This window comes from Anomaloglossus baeobatrachus, chromosome 10, assembly GCF_048569485.1.
Source record: "Anomaloglossus baeobatrachus isolate aAnoBae1 chromosome 10, aAnoBae1.hap1, whole genome shotgun sequence".
NCBI lineage: Eukaryota > Metazoa > Chordata > Amphibia > Anura > Aromobatidae > Anomaloglossus > Anomaloglossus baeobatrachus.
The window spans coordinates 1489175-1506771 of record NC_134362.1 but is presented as its reverse complement, the minus strand read 5'-3'; the positions used below and the strand labels follow the sequence as shown (position 1 = coordinate 1506771).

Below are 17597 nucleotides of genomic sequence, written 5' to 3'. Positions count from 1 at the left end.
TCCCATATCACACAATCAACAGAGCGAGAGATGGATGCACAATCCAAAGAGCATTTATTCCAAGCAAATCAAATGGTCCATAAAATAATCCACAAAACAGAGGGTAAAATTAGTCCAGCAATAAATGTCCAGGTCTCTGAGACGTCTCAGCTTCTCCAGAGGATCAATCCTTCTCTCTTCAAGTTTTCAAACAGACTGACAAATCCCCCAGGTAGGCAGAGAGTTTACAGTAGGTTTATCCCAGGCCCCTTCCCTCAGACGTACGGCCAGGAACAATAGAGGGGGTGAATACCTACAGACAATACAATGTACACACAAGCAGTACAAATAATGGACAGTGAACCAAGCTTAAAATAGGAATCTGCATATGATACACCTACCCCATATCCCACCATCACATGGTCCCTCTGCATGGGATGGACCTTCTGCATTGGGTGGGCCTCTACAAGTGGTGGGCCTTCTGCATGGGGTGGACCCTGTGCATGGGATGGACCCTCTGGAAGTGGTGGGCCCTATTCTTGAGCTAGCAGAGGCATGGGGTGGATCTTCTGCACGGGGTGGGCCCTCTGCATAGGGTGGGCCCTCTGCATGGGGTGGTCACTCTACATGGGGTGGGCCCTCTGCAAGTAGTGGGCCCTCTGCAAGTGGTGGGCCCTCTGCATGGGATGGACCCTCTGCAAGTGGTGAGCCCTCTACTTGGGGTGGACCCTGTGCATGGGGTGGACCCTGTGCATGGGGTTTTCCCTCTGCATGGGGTGGGCCCTCTGCATGGGGTAGACCCATTGCATGTGTTGGGCCCTCTTCATGTGGTGGTCCTTCTGCATGGGGTAGTCTCTTTGCATGTGGTGTACGCTGTGCATGGGGTGGACATTCTGCATATGGTGGGCTCAGGTGAGCTGTGCCAGGGGTGCCATCCTAGGCAGACAATTTTCGGGGCATATTGCAGTACATATCTGCCTGATCCGGAGGTATGATTTCCTCCGTGGTCATTATGTCAGTAAGTTCTTTCACCTTCCTATGGATAATCGTGGATAATCGTGCACGGGCGTGCACCTTTCATTAAGTCTTATCCACTTCTTTAGAGAGGATATGTGCCGCCCCCGTTCCAGCAGCCAACGCTGCTCGGATCCGGGCCTTCAGGAGGGGTGGCTTGAGGGTCTCACGGAGACGCCGAATAAATAGGGGGGTGTAGATGTACGGGCTAGGCCGTAGTAACTTCGTGACGCCACCCACGGTTTGTGGTGAGGTGGGACACCACCGCTGCTGTTATGGAGCACTCGGGGGAGATGTTGTGCAGCAAGTTGTTAACCCCTCCGTGGGCAGGGATGGTTCCCCCAGGACCCGGTGGCTCTGTGCAGGGGATAGGGACCGCAGGGAATGTTGGTGTACTCACTGTTAGTAAAACACACAAGTCTCTGGTAAACCTAGGTGATGGTGGCCGGTGCCGCGGCCAGTTGCATTCGGGTCCCCCACCCGGCTGGTGGTCTCTATCCTTTTCCTCTGCACGGTTTGTGTAAGGTGGACTTTCCTAGTGTGAAACTCAGGAGTCCGCTCCCAGCTGGATGTGGCCTAAGGAGCCGTGCCCCCAGACGCTGGCCCGTGGGATCTATGGGCACTGGCGGTGACCTCTTATCCCTATCGGTGGGCTTTCGGTTGACACATTCCCCTGAAGAAGGTGCGCCGAAACACGTGTAGGGTGGGTTGGAGGCTCCCTATACACGGTCCACATGGCTTCAGGTATATCCATCTAATTCTATGTATTTACATTTGTTTGCTTGCACATTGCACTTTTATATAGTCCAACTTTGACTAAGCATTGTGGATTTACCCCAGGTGGCTATCTTGATGCTCTTTGCATGTGACCTCACATGGAATTGTCTGCCATAGTACTACTAATTATAGTGCACTTTTTCACTATTATACACTTTATTATTACTGTTGTGCACTTTATGTATAATTTATAGCATTTGCACTTTATATATATATATTTATTTATTCTGTGGCAGTTTTCCATGTGTGCTCGCCTGTTTTGGGCTCTTGCTGCCATCTGGTGGCCTTTTCATGTAATTACATTTCTTATTTATTTTTATACATAATTGTGTTGTGGGTCCCTCCTGTCATCATTAACCTTGCATATAAATGGCTGTTTTAATTACATTATTAATAAAGGAATATATTTTATTGAATTTTGGCTGTTTTTTCTTGTCGTTTTTAGATTTATATGAATAGCCTATTTATTGGAGTAGGGGTGTATTCAATATATTATATATAGTGATAGTTTTTAAAAAATACACTATATTATACCCCCCACCTTGGCATTAATCTGTCTATCCCGGCTGGATGTGGCCTAAGGAGCCGTGCCCCCAGACGCTGGCCCGTGGGATCTATGGGCACTGGCGGTGACCTCTTATCCCTATCGGTGGGCTGTTGTCTTCTATGAGGGACTTTGGGTGGGACAGGACCTCTAGTCCTGGCCTCAATCGGTTAATTAAACAGTTCCGTTTGGTTCCGGTCTGGGCTTCAGGGTTCGAGTACCCCCCTTTGTGCTCCTGGTTTCTGGGTCGGTTCCCCGTGTCAGTACCGGCGGGCTACAACCCTGTCCCAATCCACCTCGGTTCTGCCGAGCCGTCTTCCCGTCTCCTGCTGATGGAGACCACCGTCTGCCTCCTGGCCAGTGGCACACGGGGCTCCTACCCTGGTACCGTTCAACTTGAACTTTCTTGCTGGAGCTACACTTGGCTCCAGCCCACACTCCTCTCCAAACTCCACTCTCAGCTTAACTAACTGTTTTCCCGCCCCGGGCTGTCTGGACCCCTGGGTGGGCGTGTCACAACCGCCTGGTCATGCCCACTGGTGTGTCTATCTTTCCCTAAGGGGGGGTGACTAGGGTTTCTGGTTGGCTGTATGTTTCCTAGAGAGAGAACAGTGTAATGCGGGGGCCTATTTGTGATTGTCACGAACAGCCGGAGGAGTCACTCAGATATCCCGCAGCTGTTTGCTGATTTGGCACAAACACGACTACTCTCTAGCGCCCCTCTTGCCGGCAGGCCACTTTTGGTACTGCAGGACAATGAACAGAATGAGGCTGCTGAGCTAATAATGCCAAATATTGGAGGTCTCACAGCAAGGGTAAATGTATATATCACCGATTCCCGCTAATGGAATATACAGTGCCTACAAGTAGTATTCAACCCCCTGCAGATTTAGCAGGTTTACACATTTGGAATTATCTTGGCATTGTGACATTTGGACTGTAGATCAGCCTGGAAGTGTGAAATGCATCAAAAAAGAATGTTATTTCTTTTTTTTTTTTGTGTTTTTAAATTGTGAAAAGTTTATTCAGAGGGTCATTTATTATTCAACCCCTCAAACCACCAGAATTCTGTTTGGATCCCCTAAAGTATTAAGAAGTATTTCAGGCACAAAGAACAATGAGCGTCACATGTTTGGATTAATTATCTCTTTTTCCAGCCTTTTTTGACTAATTAAGACCCTCCCCAAACTTGTGAACAGCACTCATACATGGTCAACATGGGAAAGACAAAGGAGCATTCCAAGGCCATCAGAGACAAGATCGTGGAGGGTCACAAGGCTGGCAAGGGGTACAAAACCCTTTCCAAGGAGTTGGGCCTACCTGTCTCCACTGTTGGGAGCATCATCCGGAAGTGGAAGGCTTATGGAACTACTGTTAGCCTTCCACGGCGTGGACAGCCTTTGAAAGTTTCCACCCGTGCCGAGGCCAGGCTTGTCCAAAGAGTCAAGGTTTACCCAAGGACAACAAGGAAGGAGCTCCGGGAAGATCTCATGGCAGTGGGGACATTGGTTTCAGTCAATACCATAAGTAACGTACTCCACCGCAATGGTCTCCGTTCCAGATGAGCCCGTAAGGTACCTTTACTTTCAAAGCGTCATGTCAAGGCTCATCTACAGTTTGCTCATGATCACTTGGAGGACTCTGAGACAGACTGGTTCAAGGTTCTCTGGTCTGATGAGACCAAGATCGAGATCTTTGGTGCCAACCACACACGTGACGTTTGGAGACTGGATGGCACTGCATACGACCCCAAGAATACCATCCCTACAGTCAAACATGGTGGTGGCAGCATCATGCTGTGGGGCTGTTTCTCAGCCAAGGGGCCTGACCATCTGGTCCGCATCCATGGGAAGATGGATAGCACGGCCTACCTGGAGATTTTGGCCAAGAACCTCCGCTCCTCCATCAAGGATCTTAAGATGGGTCGTCGTTTCATCTTCCAACAAGACAACGACCCAAAGCACACAGCCAAGAAAACCAAGGCCTGGTTCAAGAGGGAAAAAATTCAAGGTGTTGCAGTGGCCTAGTCAGTCTCCTGACCTTAACCCAATTGAAAACTTGTGGAAGGAGCTCAAGATTAAAGTCCACATGAGACACCCAAAGAACCTAGATAACTTGGAGAAGATCTGCATGGAGGAGTGGGCCAAGATAACTCCAGAGACCTGTGCCGGCCTGATCAGGTCTTATAAAAGACGATTATTAGCTGTAATTGCAAACAAGGGTTATTCCACAAAATATTAAACCTAGGGGTTGAATAATAATTGACCCACACTTTTATGTTGAAAATTTATTAAAATTTAACTGAGCAACATAACTTGTTGGTTTGTAAGATTTATGCATCTGTTAATAAATCCTGCTCTTGTTTGAAGTTTGCAGTCTCTAACTTATTTGCATCTTATCAAACCTGCTAAATCTGCAGGGGGTTGAATACTACTTGTAGGCACTGTATATATACCTCGCTACCCTTAATGATAGCACTCCAATAATTCTATGCAATAATAATCATGCTGCCACCACCGGACGTTTCACAGGCAGTCCAGGTACCCGTTACAGATAGCATAAGGCCCTTTGTGTTTTTGGATTCGTATATAAAGCATGAGGAAACAAACTATTAAATTTTATATATTTAAAGGGGTTATCCGGCTTATTTTGGGTTTTTTTCATTATTACCCTATGGGGATACATTGGGGCAGGTAAGTAGATAGAGAACACTTACCTGCCCTGCTGTCAGCCCCTCTCCCCCGGCTCAGAGTGGTCATGTGACCACTCCTGCTGCGATTTTGCTGCTTCCGGTCATTTCATGTCAACATGGGCAGGACCATGTTGACATGCAAATCTGGAAACAGCATGTCGCCGCCCTGCTGGGCGGGTACAGTGCGAGGAGTCTCCGCCCCCTTCCCTGCACCCTCCCACACATTCCCCTGCACCCCGTACTCTGCCCACAACCTCCCCCTGCACTTCTGTGGGACCTGTGTGATGTCACCGCCAGCACCGGACCCCCTGCTCAGGATCGCATATTCAAATGTACCGGCATCACAGATCACAGATCACAGATGCCGGTACATTTGAAAGTGCTGATGAGAGGGAGTGCAGCGCTGCTTCTCATCACTGTCCCGCTGTCTGTGCTCTCTTCAGCACAGCGGTGACGTCACTACTGTGCTGATATGTCCAGAGCACAGACGGTGTGCGAACGTGCAGGAGCGGCGGGGACCGAGGACGGGTGAGTATGTACTCCCTACATGTGTTCCCTATGGGGGGGTCGGTGCAGAGCACCGTGTGTGCGTGCAGTGCAGAGCCTGATGTGTGTATGCGGTGCAGAGCCTGATGTGTGTATGCGGTGCAGAGCCTGATGTGTGTATGCGGTGCAGAGCCCGATGTGTGTATGCTGTGCAGAGCCCGATGTGTGTTTGCGGTGCAGAGCCTGATGTGTGTGTGCGGTGCAGAGCCTGATGTGTGTATGCGGTGCAGAGCCTGATGTGTGTATGCGGTGCAGAGCCCAATGTGTGTTTGCGGTGCAGAGCCCGATGTGTGTATGCGGTGCAGAGCCCGATGTGTGTATGCGGTGCAGAGCCCGATGTGTGTATGCGGTGCAGAGCCTGATGTGTGTATGCGGTGCAGAGCCTGATGTGTGTATGCGGTGCAGAGCCTGATGTGTGTATGCGGTGCAGAGCCTGATGTGTGTATGCGGTGCAGAGCCTGATGTGTGTGTGTACGGTGCACAGCCCTATGTGTGTATGCGGTGCAGAGCCTGATGTGTGTATGCGGTGCAGAGCCTGATGTGTGTATGCGGTGCAGGGCCTGATGTGTGTATGTGGTGCAGAGCCCGATGTGTGTATGCGGTGCAGAGCCCGATGTGTGTATGCGGTGCAGAGCCCGATGTGTGTATGCGGTGCAGAGCCCGATGTGTGTATGCGGTGCAGAGCCTGATGTGTGTGTGCGGTGCAGAGCCTGATGTGTGTGTGCGGTGCAGAGCCTGATGTGCGTGTGCGGTGCAGAGCCCGATGTGCGTGTGCGGTGCAGAGGCCGATGTGCGTGTGTGGTGCAGAACCATATGTGCGTGTGTGTGGTGTGCAGAGCCATATGTGCGCATGTGTGGTGCAGAGCCATATGTGTGCGTGTGCGGTGCAGATCCCGATGTGGTGTGGGGTACAGAGCCTGATGTGGGGCTGTTATTTGCAATGCTGTAGTGATAACAGGTCAGGTGCTGGGGCAGAATATACTGACAGGGAATGTGTGTGCAGGGGGCGGGGCTGGACACTGGGGTGGGGCTGGACAGTGAGACCGGGCGGTGCCAGCTCTGACTGGGAGGTTCAGCACAGGAAGTGGTCAGTTTGTTTGTGCTTAATGTAAACAAGGAGCTGCAGAGAATAAAGGGATAATTCAAGAGGAACAAAAGTCAGAAAACAAAAAATAACAATGTAGGGGTGTTTTATATGACAATACAGCACAGATTAGCTTAAACTCAAAAAATTTTGTTATGTCGGACAACCCCTTTAATCCAAAAATAGGCAGTGTTTAAAAAATATACAAGAATTTACAAAAGGGAATAATACAATTACAGTATAGACAGTTACATAAAAATAAAAGGTATAAACGTGAAACTTACTAAACTCGTGCCATAGATGTGACATCTGAATTTAGAGAGGGAGGGACTCCAAGAGAAGAAGATGGTAGAATCGGTCAGCATCACCACTTACTGATGCCCTCCAGTACGGACTGTCCCCATCAAGGAGCTAGTCTCTCTTATGCCTTCCGGTAACCCCCCTCTCTGTGACCTCATTTTACAGTCTCTTGTGGGCTGTGCCGAGATTGTCACAAAATTCTCTGTGGGCCACACAGGTGAAAGATATTAGCGTCATATTTTATATCTCGATTTTACATTTACATAGTGTGAGGTAGCGTGGTCGGCTGCGCAGCAGAAGACACGGGATCCAGGCATTAAGGTTCACAGCACACGGTTTTAATGTCCAAACAAAAGTCCATAACAAAATACATGTGCCTCTCCAGCAGAGAGCTCAGGGAGTTCTGTTCACTTCCCCACACCCGGCACACCTGCCCTTGTTCCTGATTCTATTTAACCCTTCCTTCAGCCTGTAGGGAAACAGCATTAACCCTAGAGTGGATCTACTTTCTATCATGGAGTGAGCACAACCGGGGCGAGACATACCGGCCGTCATAGATAACCCCGGTCACAGTCTCACATACCCCCCCCCCTCAGTTCAAGCGTTCGGGGTTGAACTCCAGCCATCAAACACGGGCCGCGGGACAAGGCATCGGCGTTGCCCTGCAACCTACCGGCCCGGTGTTCAACCATAAACCGGAAGTTCTGCAGAGAAAGGAACCACCGGGTAACCCGGGCATTCCGTTCCTTGGCGGACCTCATCCAGACCAGTGGAGAGTGATCCGTCACCAAGCGAAACTGCCGTCCCAGCAGGTAATAGCGTAGGGACTCCAAGGCCCACTTGATCGCCAGGCACTCCTTCTCCACTACGCTATAATTCCGCTCGGGAGGGGTGAGCTTCCTACTTAAGAAGGTGACGGGGTGTTCCTCCCCCTGAACCACCTGAGACAGTACTGCCCCCAGGCCGACCTCTGAGGCGTCAGTCTGTACTATGAACTCCTTCCGGAAATCAGGGTGTACAAGAACGGGCTGTCCGCACAGGACCCCCTTCAGGGCCCGGAAGGAGTCCTCGGCCTGCGGAGTCCAGCGCACCATGACGGACTTCTTGCCTTTGAGAAGGTCCGTCAAGGGGGCTGATAGTCCCGCAAAATCCTTTACAAACCTCCTGTAGTACCCCACGATACCCAGGAAGGCCCTAACCTGCTTCGTGGTCAGGGGTCTAGGCCACTTCTGGATCGCCTCAACCTTGTTAATTTGGGGCTTAATCACTCCTTGGCCTATCACGTAGCCCAAGTAGCGGGCTTCCGTGAGTCCCAACGCACATTTCTTGGGATTGGCCGTCAATCCGGCTGTTCGAAGCGCGTCCACCACCGCTTGTACCTGTTCCAAGTGGGTCTGCCAATCGGAGCTGTAAATAATGATGTCATCAAGGTACGCTGATGCATACGCCTGGTGGGGTTCCAGCACTAAGTCCATCAACCTCTGGAACGTGGCCGGAGCGCCATGTAACCCAAAAGGCAAGACAACATAGTGGAAGAGACCCTCCGGCGTAACAAAAGCGGTTTTCTCCTTGGCGGACTCCGTCAGTGGCACCTGCCAGTACCCCTTGGTCAGGTCGAGCGTGGTAAAATATCGCGCCTGTCCCAGCCTATCAATCAGCTCATCCACCCGGGGCATGGGGTAGAGATCGAACTTGGAGATTTCGTTCAATCTCCTAAAGTCATTGCAGAACCTTAAGGAGCCATCGGGTTTTGGTATTAGGACAATGGGACTAGCCCATTCACTCTGGGATTTTTCGATGACCCCTAGGCGTAGCATTGTCTTCACTTCCTCTGATATGGCTTGTCTTCGAGCCTCCGGCACGCGGTATGACTTCAGGTGTACCTTCAGGTGGGGCTCGGTGACAATATCATGTCGTATCAGACTGGTCCTACCGGGCAGCTCGGAGAAGACATCGGGGTTCTGCTGAACCAACCGTCTGGCCTCTCGCCTCTGTTGCTTGGTGAGGGCTTCTCCAATCCTTATTTCTGGTTCGTCCTCTCCGGAGGTCGCTGGAGCCGGATGTGAACGACCCGAAGAGGAGGGAGGTGGGGAAAAAACAGCCATCAGGCTTTCCCGTTCCTGCCAAGGTTTTAATAGGTTGACATGGTATATTTGTTCAGGTTTCCGCCTACCGGGCTGCATTACTTTATAGTTAACCACCCCTACTCTTTCCTTTATCTCGTAGGGGCCTTGCCACTGAGCCAGGAATTTACTCTCCGCCGTGGGGATTAATACCAACACCCGATCCCCGGGTTTAAAGGTCCGCATGGTGGCTTGTCTATTGTAGCGGCCGCTTTGCGCGGCCTGAGCCTCCTGTAAATGCTCCTTCACAATTGGCATGACCGCGCTTATGCGGTTCTGCATACCCAAAATGTGTTCAATCACACTTTTATGGGGGGTGGGCTCTTGCTCCCATGTTTCCTTTGCCAGGTCCAACAATCCCCGGGGATGTCGCCCGTATAACTATTCAAAAGGCGAAAACCCCATGGATGCCTGTGGCACCTCTCGTATGGCAAACATCAAATAGGGAAGCATCATATCCCAGTCTTTCCCGTCTTTGGAGATCACCCTTTTGAGCATGGTTTTCAGGGTTTTATTGAAACGCTCGACTAAACCGTCCGTTTGAGGATGATACCCAGACGTACGCAACTGCTTGATCTGGAGTAGCCGGCATAGCTCTTTGGTCACTTTAGACATGAATGGGGTCCCCTGATCCGTAAGGATCTCCTTGGGCAACCCCACCCGGCAGAACACCGCAAACAACTCCCGAGCTATAAGCTTTGCTGCAGTATGTCTGAGAGGTATCGCCTCGGGATACCGGGTGGCATAGTCAACGATCACTAGGATGTGTTGGTGCCCTCGAGCGGACTTTACGAGGGGCCCCACCAGATCCATCCCTATCCGTTCAAAAGGGACTTCTATAATGGGTAAAGGTACCAACGGACTGCGAAAATGGGTTATGGGTGCGGTAAGCTGACACTCCGGGCAGGTTTCGCAGAACCGTTTTACCTCCCCAAAGACCCCGGGCCAATAGAACCTTTGCAATATTCGCTCCTGCGTTTTCTTGACCCCTAGGTGGCCACTCATCAGGTGTTTATGAGCCAAGTCGAGGACCCGCCGGCGATGCGGCTGGGGCACCACCAACTGTTCTACCCCCACGCCCCGTATTTCATCTACCCGGTAGAGTAAATCCTGCTTAAGAGCGAAATGGGGGTACCTTACCTGTGCACCGGGCAGCTGTGCCACCCCGTCAACTACTGTCACCCGACTCCGGGCGTGTATTAACGTAGGGTCCTGGAGTTGGGCTGTCCCAAACGTATCCGGGGACGCCTCCAACTCCGGGATGGGCTCGACCATCTCAGCCTCTCCTGCCAATACCTTTAGGGGTGACCTATCGGGTTCACACTCTGTCCCTATCATGGTGACCCCTACGGCAGGCGTCCCGGATTCAGGATTGTAGGGCTCAGGTCCCGGACTGACCAATAACTGAGGGGACTTAGGGGGTCCCTTCCATAAAGTCCCAAAATAGGGCAGATCCCTTCCTAGGATCACGTCATAAGGAAGAGTGTTAAGAAGTCCCACCTCATGTTGCACCTGACCGCAAGGTGCTGTGATGGTGACAATCCCCGTGGGATAGTCGCGGAGGTCCCCATGTATGCAAACCACCCCCACGGTATGTCCTGTGGCCTTTACTTTAGCCCTCAAGGTGGATCGCACAAGGGTCACTAAGCTTCCGGAATCCAACAATCCTGTAACCGGACATCCATTCACCTGTATTTGGCACAAGTGGGGCTCCGTCTCTGGGAAGACCAGGTCAGCGGTACACACCACCTGAGCATACATTGAACCCCGCCGGGTAACCCCACAATCCATGGGCTCCGTGGTGAGTGGACACTGGGCTTCCATATGTCCCACCCGCTGGCACCGCCAACATCTAATGGGGACGGAAACCCCCTTGATGGGTTGTCGTTTAGGGTACAGAACCTTCCGGACCTCAGGAACGGCGGCCGCGGCCTCAGACGGGACGGTAGGGGACTCCTGCACCGTTGTCAGCGGTGGGTCCTTGGCCCTAGGCTTGGAGGGGCCGGACCGACGGGCGGTACGCAAAGTCTCAGTGTCCCGTATCAAGTCCTGCGTAGCCACATGCCGCTCTACCAAGGACACTAATTGGTCCAGGGTACTCGGGTCGCCCTGTCCTACCCACCGTTGAACGGTGACGGGTAAAGTGCGCACAAAACGATCCACTACTACCCTTTCCACCATTTGCGCCGAGCTCAGAGTGTCAGGCTGCAACCACTTTTTTACAAGATGCAACAAGTCATAGGCCTGGGAGCGTACGGGTTTGGCTTCCTCATAGAACCACTGATTTACCCGCTGAGCCCGTACATAGGTATTCACCCCCAACCGAGCCAGTATTTCGGCTTTCAGGGTCACATAGTCAATGGCGTCCTCGGTACAGAGGTCCAGGTACGCTTTTTGGGGTTCCCCCGTCAGATAGGGCGACAATACCTCAGCCCACTGGGGGGTCGGCAGCTTTTCCCGCTCGGCCACCCGCTCAAACACCGCCAGGAACGCTTCCACATCATCACCCGGGGTCATCTTTTGCAACGCTTGTCTCACCGCTTTCTGGACGCTGCCGTCGTCACCCGGTCCCGGGGTTGTTGCTGCCGGTCCGGCACGGATCGACTTGGCCAGGAGAACCATCTGTTCTTGGTGCCTTTTTTCCTGCGCTTGCAAGGCTTGCTGCTGACGTTCCAACGCCCGGAGCAGGTGTGCATTGGTCTGTTGCTGCTGTGCATTAGCCTGTTGTTGCTGTGCCTTAGCCTCTTGTAGCTGTGCATTAGTCTGTTGCTGCTGCCTTAGTATGTCCTCCATGGCGTCGCCGGGTTTGGGCTGTAGTATAGCCGCTCGAATCCAGGACATGTGCTACCGGGTCACCAGGGATGGATGCTACACCTCACCGGCTGTCATGCCCGCATTCTCCACCATATGTGAGGTAGCGTGGTCGGCTGCACAGCAGAAGACACGGGATCCAGGCATTAAGGTTCACAGCACACGGTTTTAATGTCCAAACAAAAGTCCATAACAAAATACATGTGCCTCTCCAGCAGAGAGCTCAGGGAGTTCTGTTCACTTCCCCACACCCGGCACACCTGCCCTTGTTCCTGATTCTATTTAACCCTTCTTCAGCCTGTAGGGAAACAGCATTAACCCTAGAGTGGATCTACTTTCTATCATGGAGTGAGCACAACCGGGGCGAGACATACCGGCCGTCATAGATAACCCCGGTCACAGTCTCACAATAGATACCAAACACAACGCATCTAGCATGATTTTACTGGCCAATACTCATTTGTTGCGCTACCAGCAATCTTCCAGTGGAGCTAGATGGTGCACTGGGTTCAGCACTCCACAGGGATTCTGACAATATGCTTTTAATTTTTCTAGCATTAACGTAGTGCTTAAAAGCTGTTTTGGAAGTTTTCCCTCCAACAGAACAAAGAGATGTCTTTCTATGCATCCTTTGGCTGCAGTTCTACCATTATCCAAAGTCATAAATACCTAAACTTTCAGGCCGATCAGATAATCATCATGACGATCTGTGGCTGACGGCAGAGAGGGGGGTGAGGACCCTTCAAGAGTTTTACATGACACCTCCCCCTTTTTGAGGTAGCATGGGAGATTGATTTGCCGATCGTCTCCTAAGCCTACCTCGCTGGCATCCCACTGCCGGGACAGCCCGTCAGAGTTGCCATGCTCAACACCCTTCTTGTGTTGAATGGTAAAATCATACTGCTGTAGTCCCAAGCTCCACCGCAGTAGCTTACCATTGTCACCGGCCACCCGCTGTAGCCAGCTGAGAGGGTTGTGGTCTGTTACTATGGTGAAGTTGCGTCCATATAGGTAGGGCTGCAGTTTCCGCAGGGCCCACACTATAGCGAGGCACTCCTTCGCCACAGTGGCGTAGGCCACTTCCCGGGATAAGAGCTTGTGGCTGAGAAACACTACCGGATGCTCTTCTCCCTCCCCATTTACCTGGCTGAGTAGTGCACCCAGGCCAAATGCACTGGCATCTGTCTGAACTATGAACCGTCGGGTGAAGTCTGGGGCTTGTAGGATCGGGGAACTGGCGAGGGCAGCTTTCGGTGCTCTGAAGGACCGTTCACAGTCATCTGTCCAGGTGACTACTTGCGGTAGGTTCTGTTTGGTGAGGTTCGTCAACGGCTTAGCAAGAGCACTATAGTTAGGAACGAACTTCCTATAGTACCCTGCCGTACCCAAGAAGGACATCACCTGCTTCTTTGACTTGGGGGTAGGCCAGGAGGTGATGGCATCAACCTTCCCTGGCTCTGGTTTCAGGGTCCCACCACCCACTCTGTGTCCGAGGTACTGTACCTCCGTCATGCCGATCTGACACTTCCCTGGCTTTATAGTCAGACCAGCGCTTTGGATCCGCCTGAGCACCTGCTCCAGATGCCCCAGGTGTTCCTCCCAAGTGGGACTGAAGATGGCAATGTCACCCAGGTAAGCGACTGCAAACCCTCCTAGTTCCTCGAGCAGCTGGTCGACCAATCGCTGGAAAGTGGCAGGAGCATTTCTCATGCCAAAGGGCATAACGAGGGATTCATACAGCCCGAATGGGGTGATGAAGGCGGACCTTTTTTGTGCTTCCTTGGACATAGGAATCTGCCAGTACCCTCGACTCAGGTCCATGATTGTCAGGTACCGGGCCCCGGCTAAGCAATCCTACTGGAGGCTAAATGCAATCACAGCACCCGATGCGTACCCAATGCCACGTGGCATTGGGTACGCATCGGGTGCTGTGATTGCATTTAGCCTCCTGTAGTCCAAACAAAACCAGGTTGTCCGGTCCTTTTTTGGAACCAAAACTACAGGCAAGGCCCATGCATTTTTGGACCTCTGGATCACCCCCAGGACTAGCATTTCATCAATCTCCCTTTTTATGTCCTTTTGTACCTCTAGGGAGACACGGTATGGGGGTTGACAGACAGGGGAATGACTCCCTGTGTCCACCTGGTGGGTGGCTAGGAATGTCTTCCCTGGGACATTCATGAAGGTCATTAGGTAGGGCCGGAATACCTCCCACAGCTGGGACCTTTGGTCCATGGATAGCTGTGGGTTGAATGCCGCCTCCTCGATAGGCCCTCCATCCCGGGCCGAGGCGAGCAAGTCCACCAAGACTTCACTTTCGCCTTCCTAGGGAAGGCTACACACGGGAAGGGCAAAGGCTTCCCTGTCATGATGAGCTTTCATCATGTTGACATGGAAGACCTTTTGCCTCTTCCTGGCATGGTCGATGGTAACCATGTAGTTTACGTCATTGAGGCGCTGATGCACAAGGCATGGACCCTCCCAGGCCGTCTGAAGCTTGTCTGGGTCATTGGGACTAGGACCCACACCTTCTGACCCACTTCGTACACCCGCTCTCGAGCATGTTGGTCGTACCATAGCTTCTGGCTGGCCTGGGCTTGCACCATATTCTCATGCAAAAGCCGCGACATTGACTGCATTTTGTCACGGAGCCAAATGACACTCCACAACGGACACTTTTGGGGAGTTCAGTTCCTCTTCCCAGGATTCCCTTACCAGACCAAGAGGCCCCCGGACTCATCTGCTATACAGGAGCTCGAAGGGGGAAAACCCCGTTGAGGCCTGTGGTACCTCTCTGTAGGCAAACAGCAGGTGTGAGAGATACCGCTCCAAGTCGCATCCATGCGACTCAACCAGCATCTTAAGCATCTGCTTAAGGGTACCATTAAATCGCTCACACAAACCATTGGTCTATGGGTGATAGGCGCTTGATACCAGATGCTGCACCTGCATTTTCTTACAGATTGCCTCCTTTAGACGAGACATGAACTGAGTCCCCTGGTCGGTAAGCATCTCCCTGGGAAATCCTACTCGGGAGAATATGGCTAGGAGGGCATCTGCCACCTTATTGGCCCTAACTGAGGACAGAGCCACTGCCTCCGGATACCGGGTAGCATTGTCTACCACAGTAAGGATGAAACGTTTTCCAGAGCTGCTGGGGATGACCAGAGGCCCAACGATATCCACAACAACCCTCTGGAAAGGCTCCTCTATAACCGGCAAAGAGATCAGGGGAGCTTTGGGAGCAGGCCCTGACTTTCCCACTCTTTGACATGTGATACAGGAGCGGCAGTAATTGGCAACATCTGTCCCCATTTTGGGCCAATAGAAGTGGTGAGACAGGCGGCCCTTGGTTTTGCTGACCCCCAAGTGTCCGGCGAGTGGGATCTCATGGGCAATCTGCAGCAACTCACTCCTAAAGCGGTGGCACCACCAGCTGTCTTTCCTTTAGCCACTCCCTTTGGGGGTTACAGGGAACAGTCTCCCGATACAACCTCCCCTGGTCCCAGAATACCCTCTCCTTATCGGTCTCGGAGGAGGGTTTCTCTGCGAGGTCCCTTAACGTCTCTAGACTGGCATCCGTGCATAGAGCCACCTGGAACTCTTGGCTAGAGGCAGCTAAAAGTGACGTTAAGGTTCCAACCTCAACGGGACCCTCTGGGACCTGCTCTGGGTCCGTAACCAGTTCCGTTATCCCTCTGGGTGAAGAGGTGTCAGAAGGCAAGGTTTCATTTCCGTTCTGGGCACTCTGACTGCGGGTGACAGCACCGACGAAGGCTGTCTCCCCGGGGGATAACCACTCTTCCCCATCAGCCTGACTGGCTCTGGGTGCTACTTGCTCCTCATCCTGTAGTACCTTAGGAGCTGTACCAATCCTGGGGCAGCTACCACCGGCTGTGTCACTGTCCGTTGTGACACTGGTCAGCTGCATTTGACCACTTTCCTCGTGGTTCTCATGTCTGCCTCCATCTCTGTCAGCACAGACACTTACTACCTTGGGGTCGTCCTCAGCCACGTCACCCTGCAGTGTGGCAGGGCTGAGTTCCCCTGTACAAACCTCCACTTTATTACCATGCACAACATTTGTAATCATCTTCTGGATATCCGCATTTGGGTCACATGACTTAACAGCGCTTGCATCACATGACTTATTAACAACATTTGCATCACATGACTTATTGGATTGGAGAGTATCATCAGGGAGAAATTGTGCAACCAATCGTCGCAGATCAGTCCCCAATAAAACATTGGTTGGTAGATGTTCGGACACCCCCACTTCCCTCCACCCTCTCCCAGCACCACAGTCGAGGGAAACCCGGGCCATTGGGAAAGATTGGCGAACACCCCCAACCCCAGTGACAGTCAGGAGTTTTCCCGGGATAAAGTTTTCAGGAGGCACCAGTTCGGGGCGGATCAGGTTTCGGTCGGCTCTAGTGTCCTTGAGCCCCACAGTGGGGGTTCGGCCCATGGTGACTGAGTGTAGGTTTTCGCAGGCCCTACCACTCGCCATCCCCACCAAAAGGACAGCTGTACTAGGCCCTTGGGCCTTGGATATGGGGTTCCTCTTCTGCCTCTCTGGGCAAGCGGAGCTGAGGTGTTCAGGCTGGTTGCAGGAAAAACACCTGCGAGTGTCAGAGGTGGGCCGGGCACTGGTGGATTACACAGGACCTACGGGAGGTCGGCTGGTAGGGGCAGGGGTGGTCATAGTTGTCATCTTACCCCCTTTCCAGCTGGTGGTGGACGGCTTCCGCACCCCCGATGCATGGTTGGCCTCATAGATGTCAGCAATCTGTGCTGCTGTATTCACATCCTTTGGTTCCCGGTCCATCACGAACTGTCGCACGTCCGCAGGACACACGTGTAGGAATTGGTGCTTTACCATCAGGTCTGTTATCTGCTCACCAGTGGTGGCGGACAGTCCTTGGGCCCATTGGTTAAAGTTGGTCCGGAGCCCATCCACAAAGTCTCTGTTGCTGTCGTGTGGTCCACGCTGGAGGGTCCGGAACTTTTTGCGGTACATCTCTGGAGTCAGCTGATACTTCCGTATTAGGGCCTGCTTTATGGCCTCTTAAGTCCCTGTCACACACACAGATAAATCTGCGGCAGATCTGTGGTAGATCTGTGTTTGCAGTGAAATTGTGGACAATCAGTGCCAGGTTTGTGGCTGAGTACAAATGGAACAATATGTCCATGATTTCACTGCAACCACAGATCTGCCAAAGATTTATCTCTGTGTGTGACGGGGCCTTTAGTCTCCATTCTGCTCTTGAGGGAGACTGGCAAACGCGTCCAGGGCCTTGCAGCCCTGGGGTTAAGTATCGTGCTCATTGTGCTGGGGGCAACTGGTACTGCAAGCAAGTCTTTTCAAAACCCTTCAGAAAGGTGTCCAAATCCCCATCCTTTTCAATCACAGGAAAGTGCTCCGGTCAGGGCTTAAAGCTGCTGGTATTATTGGACTCACAGTTCAGTGTGGAAGATGTCTGCTGCCGGGCTCGGAGGACCTTCAATTCATGGTCTCTCTGGGTTTGACACTCTGCTCTCTCAGCCTCTCGCTCTGCTCTCTCAGCCTCTCGCTGGGCCTGGCGCTCAGCAAACTCACGCTCTGCTTGGCGTTCTTTTAGCACAAACTGTAGCCGCGTTTGAGAGTCACATTCTCCCAGCTGCTGCAGAATAATTGGCAAGTAAGAGTCCATTCCACTCCAGGAGCTGGGGTTGCTGACAGACCCC

General features: G+C 52.2%; 1 protein-coding gene across 1 annotated transcript in view; it reads left to right on the top strand.

Moving 5' to 3' along the window:
- Positions 1-17597, top strand: part of OTOG (otogelin) — a 595066-nt gene that overhangs the window by 554640 nt on the left and 22829 nt on the right. The window lies entirely within an intron of this gene.